The sequence below is a fragment of the Podarcis gaigeae genome (genome assembly GCF_964106915.1).
Source record: "Podarcis gaigeae genome assembly, chromosome: 13".
Classification (NCBI taxonomy): domain Eukaryota; kingdom Metazoa; phylum Chordata; class Lepidosauria; order Squamata; family Lacertidae; genus Podarcis; species Podarcis gaigeae.
In genome coordinates, this window is record NC_139689.1 from 50,608,146 (window position 1) to 50,615,191 (window position 7,046).

Here is a 7,046-nt window from a genome sequence, read left to right on the forward strand (position 1 = left end):
CAGTGATAGGATCATTTTGGTGCAAAGTGAAGATATATATAACAAGAGTAATAAAAAGAAAATGTTATTTAGGGGAATTGAAATTAATTCTAAATTATATATTGGAAACATGGGAGATTACAAGGGGTCAAAAAAAAAATAATGGATGTACCGTGCCATATTAGAAGCAAAAAAAACTTGTTTTGATGAATTTGAAGAGCCGCAAAAAGATTCCATTGAGCACATAATTGATAATATAGACAGACTAGCTACATATGAACGAATTGCATGTCGACACTAATTAAGAATGGATAAAGATGAAGAAATCTGGAAGGAATATTTAAGCGATAAAGTGGACAGTGGTGGGAAGTAGGGGGAGGAGAGGTGGGGAAATATTGTTAAAAAGGTGTAGTCATAGGTATAAAAGGTAAAGGTAAAGGTACCCCTGTCCGTACGGGCCAGTCGCGTCCGACTCTAGGGTTGTGCGCCCATCTCACTTAAGAGGCCGGGGGCCAGATCTGTCCGGAGACACTTCCGGGTCACGTGGACAGCGTGACAAAGCTGCTCTGGCGAGCCAGCACCAGTGCAGCACACAGAAACGCCGTTTACCTTCCCGCTATAGAGCGGTACCTATTTATCTACTTGCACTTAAGGGTGCTTTCGAACTGCTAGGTGGGCAGGAGCTGGGACCGAAAGACAGGCGCTCACCCCGCCGCGGGGATTCGAACCACCGACCATACGATCGGCAGGTCCTAGGCACTGAGGTTTTACCCACAGCGCCACCCGCGTCCCTTTTGGTCATAGGTATATCAGTACTCAAATCTGAAATGTTAAATTGTGTTATTAGTGTTATTGTGGTTTTTGTTGTATGTGTTTTTTGTGGTTGTTGTTTGTATTGAAAAAATGATTAAATATATATTTTTAAAAAACTGTGCATTTATGTTTCACAGGGTGCGAAAGTAGGGCTTTGCACCTTTATACAATATGCATGTGTGCTTGGGCCCAGGGTCTTTTGCTTCACCATCCCCACTACTGACTCCCTGTTGCTACTCAGCTTCAAAAAAACAACAAAAAAAGGTGTCCCCGGATTTAATGAAAAAAATCTGGTAATCGTAAATCTTAATCTACAGGAAGCTCCATACTGGAGGAAGTGGTCTTTCAGAGATCCTAGCCACAGACCATTTAGGGGTAGGAACCAGCACCATGAATTATGCCTGGAAGCTGATTTAGTTGGTGCAGGACTAATGTAACATACTCAGCAAAGAGCATACCACAAAGCAATCTCCCCACCATATTTTGCCTTAGCTCCACTTCCCAAATACTATGCAAAGATTTGTGGCGTGACTTGAGACTGGCTTGACAGGAATTCACGCCTCCCTAATCCCATGTCTGCCCTTCATTCTTTGCTGGCTGGGATACCCTGGAAACCAGGAGAATATCCATGTTTTCATAATAGGATTGTCTCGTCCCATCAAACGGAGAGAGCGCTGAGCCCTTTGAGAGCTAACAACAGTTTAATTATTGTAATGTTTATATGCGCATGTACAGCATATCCAAAAGATCTCTCCTAATATAATTACACAAACATTGGAAGTGCCCAAAGGAGAGGCAGAGGGTGGGGTGGGGGGGGATATCAGGAACAAAAGGCCAGAAATAAATTGCTTCTAAGGAACTACACTGGAGACAAAATAAGCTGTCTCCTTGAAGGCAACTAATTTCATTGCTCAAGGCAAAGGTGAAAAATCTCTCAGACTAGACTGAACATGAGTGTTTTTCCGCAGTAGGAATGAATAGCTCTGCTCAAGTGATGAGCAGAACGCTTGTGTGCTGCTGACAGCTTATTAAATGCTTTTAAAATTAACTTTGCTGCATTAATTTAGCTGCAGATCAGTGGACACTCCTACCAAAATACTGATTCTGTATTAATTCCTTTGTGCCAATAGCTGGGCTGTTTCAATCATAAACACTCAGAGAAATGCGTGGACATCTATTAAAGAATAAATGAACTTTCCTTTCCACGTTAGCCTTTCAATGTGTCAATGGAGGGATAATTTTGTAGCTTCAGAGTTTCATGTACTTAAAATAGTAACACGTGTTGCGTGTCGAGGTCCCCAGGTCCACCCCAATAACTCACGCATCACACAGAATTTTTGTTTAAGGTTTTTGGCATAATTTTGGCCACAACTTTATTAAAATACAAATTTGTGAGTGGTTGCTTAGGCATTGGTTGCGACTATCTGCCCCCACCATGGGGGACAGACTGACATTCCGCACGATGCGAAAGTCAGAATGGGGGAATACACTTGGGGGTAGCGACGGAGCAGGGAAGCTGCCCTCAGCCCTCCCCAAATGCAACCAGGAGCTCATTGCTATGGCCCGAGCCCCCTTGACAGAGTGGACAAGCAATAGTTAGCCCCTGATTCCTTTAACAGAATCCCTTGCAGCAGCAGCATTAGAGGGGCAGGCACAGCCAATCCGTGCCCCTCAACCAACCAAACCATAAACCAATGCCTAACCGCAACCTTACAAGTTGTGACGATTTGCTACGCAGTAGGCAAAAACCAAATGGCCCCAGCCAATCAGCCAGATGGACAAAATTCCTACCAGGCCCCCGCTCCAAAGCAGACGACCCCATGACAGGCATAGCAAGGTCAAAGTGAACAACCCTATTCTAGGGAGGGAGGGACGGGCAATCCGCTGCACAGGCGAAAAGAGGAAGCCCTAGCCTCGTGCAAGGAGTTTTAGCATTTCTGGCTGTCAATCAATAAATGGCAACATTAATTTCTTCCCAACAACAAGGGAAGCCCCAATCACATCAGTGGCCAACGATCAGTTAGCCCGCCCCCAACTTTGGAGTGTCCTGGCGGCCCCCACCGCAACACGTGCTCTCCATGAAGGAGAACCAGCTTTGTGAAATCTGGAATCTTAAGCTGTGCACAGTTGACCTTTTTTGTCTTTCTGGCAAGCATCAATTCAAAATCACCTACAATTTCAAAAGGTATGTAAAGAAGGACATTCTTCTCCCATAATACTATAGTTCCATGAAGCCAATGCTACAGAATACTACGCCCAGAGATGGAAAGAAGACATAGTTGAAGGGAAGCCTTGCTTCTGCACATGACTGTGGCCTGATGGGAAGTCTTGCTTCTCAGCTTTGTTTCTGCACATGATGCTGCACAAATTGTTCTAATACTAAGACATTCCCTCATCACCTTAGAATGTTCTGTGTATCTGAAGAAGTGTGCATGCACACGAAAGCTCATACCAAGAACTGACTTAGTTGGTCTTTAAGGTGCTACTGGAAGGAATTTTTTTTTGTTTTGACTATGGCAGACCAACACGGCTACCTATCTGTAATTAGAATGTTCAGTTCACATTGAGTTCAGGAAAACATTATACTCTGACCTGTTCTTAATGCATAGTTGACCACGTCTATCGGAACGTAATTGTTTAAGTCTTGCTATATCAATCACTAGTTATAATTCAATTAGGAGGTTTTCATGCCTGTCTAGTTTTAATCTACTGCCTTTAATCTATTGGTGATTAATGCTTATATGTAACCTTTGCTTTGTACTTGTGTTAACCAATCAGCAATAAGCACATACGTGGCAATGCTGTAATATTCAATAAAAGAGACTCCCTGAGACTTGCTCGAGAGATGCCTCCCATATGACACTCACCACTCGTCTGTCGTTATTTCAACCCAACACATAGTCCCTAACAGAGAAGAATGGCAGATCAAACTGGTGGATTATGCCGAAATGGTAAAAATGACCAGAAGAATTAGAAACCAGGAAGCAGAGGCATAGGAAGGGGGGGTGGACCGCCCCAGTTGTCATCGCTGAGGGGGGGGTGACATTTGGCGTGTCACCCACCCTCGACTCCCAAGCCTACCCCGAGCCGGGAGACCACCTAACATTGCTACGCCTCTGCCAGGAAAACCAAAATTTTAATAAGGAATGGGGAAAATATATCATTTACCTTAAAAACCATTGTAAACAATTAAAATTATTAGTAGGATTGGAATGATACTTTTAGTGTAACGTTGAACTCTGTTTGCGATGGAGATTTAATAGATTTAGATTAATAGAGAAGATGCAGGAGGAAAAAAGATAACATAAGGACCTACAAAGGGGAGGAGGGAATCTATGGAATTATCTTTTTATTTTGGTTTGTTTGGTTGTTTGTAAATTTCAAAATTTGAAAAATTACACACATACACACACACACACATGTGTGTGTGTGTGTATTAAAAGCTACATAATACAGTGGTACCTTGGGTTACATATGCTTCAGGTTACAGACTCTGCTAACCCAGAAATATTACCTTGGGTTAAGAACTTTGCTTCAGGATGAGAACAGAAATGAAATCGCACGGCGGCAGCGGGAGGCCCTATTAGCTAAAGTGGTGCTTCAGGTTAAGAACAGTTTCAGGTTAAGAACGGACCTCCAGACGAATTAAGTACTTAACCCGAGGTACCACTGTACTACAGTCCAATGATAGCTCCCTTCTTCTTGACTGGGCCAGTTCCATGTTTAAATAGAAGATATGGTTCCATCAGATCCAGTTTGGTTCTCAGACATAATCTCTCCATGCCATATAACAATATTCTCTCAAAGGCATTTTCAAAAGCAGTTTGTCATATGACCTCTGTGTGTGTGTCGAAGGAAAAGGCATAGCCAAATCTTCCTGTGTGCCTGAAGCTGGTCTTTGAATCCCACTTCCAGTTTACGGAGAAGTTAAACCAGACAGATGTGTTTACCTAAAATGGGACATGCTCTGATTCCCCCTTCTCCCTCCACGTTTGGCCTCCATATGTTTGTCACTTGCTCATAATCAAGGTCACTTAACTACCTGCTATTGCCCATGTTAAACTGTTGCCTCTGAATTGCTAATGTGGCATTTAGGAGACTTTCATCATCAGCCAAGGCACACACCGCAATATGAAGTACTGTTCTGTCCTATTTGTAAAGGAATAATTCTGAGCTGGTCGCTTAAGTCAATTTGTTCATGCATAAATTTCATCACTTTTGCATAAGAAGAAAGACCAACTTCTAGATCTCTTTTCTTGTTGAATGTATGAATTTAACTGTGGGCGTTGTGTGTGGTTTTATTTTTTAAAAAAGAAGGAAGCTAATATTAATTGGCTGGAAGAAGAGTGTGGTTTTTTTTTAAAAAAAATGATATACTAATGCAGTTATAATAGTACTCACAGTGGGAAGTCTGAGTTCACAAGATCATCAGGATTAACATAGCTTTTTAAAAGATGGTAATAATTAATTGTTCTGTATCCCCAAAAAGCTTTCTTAATCTCAATGGTCTCTTGAATCCAGAGTTCCCACTTACTGTTATTGTTAGCAGAACAGTAATAATAGATATAATTTCCAGTGTTCCTTTATTACAGCTTTTTTTATTATTACCAAAGTGGCTTAGCAACCATGCTGGCATCATTTAATATTTGTCATGAATCCCTTAATCCAACTGGGTCTCATCAAACAGAACAGTTCTTGAGACGTGTTTTCCTTCTTAGCAATATATTCAGCAATAGCTAAAAGCTACACCATAGCAAAATCTACAGGATCTGGGAGGAAACATTTTGATAACTGAACCACGCAGCCAAGATTAAGAAGCTGCAGATTGAAGTTCAAGACTTGTCTGCTATTTACAATTATTGAGGCTCTAGATTACTATTGTGGTTGTGAATATGTGGGTTAGAGCTGAGTTAGAACTTTGGGGTGTGTGTGTTGTTAATCTCTTGAACAGTGTAAAAAAAATGCTTGTAGTGTTTTTCTAAAATATATACGGTACTTTTTCGACACTCCTTGTGAAATATTTGCCTATTCACTTACCATGATGTCTTCCCCTTCTCAATTGATTTTACGTGCTATCAGCAATGCCATTGCCTATTTGAAACTGATCAGCTGCATGGTATAGGGATGGCAGTGCCAACCCTAGCCATGTGAATAATTTAAAGAACATTGTTCTCTCTCTCAGCTGACTAAATTTGCCCTCTGTGACGTGATTGCATGGCTTCGGTCGGCGGAACTGGCAGTGCTACGAGTGCCACATAATTATTGTCCTGCATTTGCAAGAACATGATGGTTGAGCGTGTTACCCTCCAACATACCCTCCAACATTCCTCAGAAGAAAATAGGGGCATATTCCAGACATAGCAGCTTAATGAAGTAAGTTAGAGCCAAGCAGCTACGGCTTTCTTTATAGGAAACCAACCAACTGAGGAAAAGGGAAATGCTGAAAATCTTTCTTGGGAGCATTCAAGTGGCCCAGATTTTGTTTTCATGAATACAGGAAGCGCCGCCATAATTTAGTGAGGGGGAGGCTATTCAGTCCTTTTTTTGGTAGGTACCCAAGGGTATGCAGTTCCAGCATGCCCCCCCCCCAAAAAAAAGTTAAAAGTGTTGCAGTTACTGTAAGAACTTCACGGTGAAGATCTTAAAAAAAACAAACAAAGCAAAACACTGCATGGATCTAAGAAATGTGGGGTGCACAGACCTGAACTTCCAATAAACACATTGAAATGCTGCACTGAAGGGAAGGGTGCTTGGGAATTCAGGACTGCGTGAAAAAGTATGAAGCTATGGTGGCTTAAGTTGACAATCTTGTCATTTCCTATGCACTTTTTTTTAATTAAATTTTATTTAACATAATTATTACAAAATACAAGTAAAATACATACAAAATGCATACATACATACATACATATATTTTTCAGATAAGTACACATATATAAAAAAGAACAAAAAAGAAAAAAGGAAGAAAAGAAAAAAGAAAAAAAATAAGAAAAATTGGAAGAAGAGGAGAAATTGGAAGAATTTCTTCCAAATTTATTCTACAAATATCTAAATAATAAAATTTCATTGATTGACTTCCATTGCTTACACTGCACTTCCTATATACATTTTAAGCAAATTTGTATCTGTTATTCCGTATTTTTCCCATACAATCTCATACAAATATTCTATTGATTAGAATATTCCCTATGCACTTGAAGCTCCTTGCCCATCAATATCAAGCAGGCACTTGCAGTGTATTCTTTTCATCACCT

At 40.9% G+C, this 7,046-nt stretch overlaps 1 long non-coding RNA gene across 1 annotated transcript; it reads left to right on the forward strand.

The window, feature by feature from the left end:
* The first annotated feature begins 238 nt into the window (after positions 1-238).
* Positions 239-893, forward strand: LOC310830348. Its single transcript, XR_014557610.1, has 2 exons — positions 239-397; positions 784-893. It is a non-coding gene; the product is annotated as an uncharacterized lncRNA (long non-coding RNA).
* The last annotated feature ends 6,153 nt before the right edge of the window (positions 894-7,046 follow it).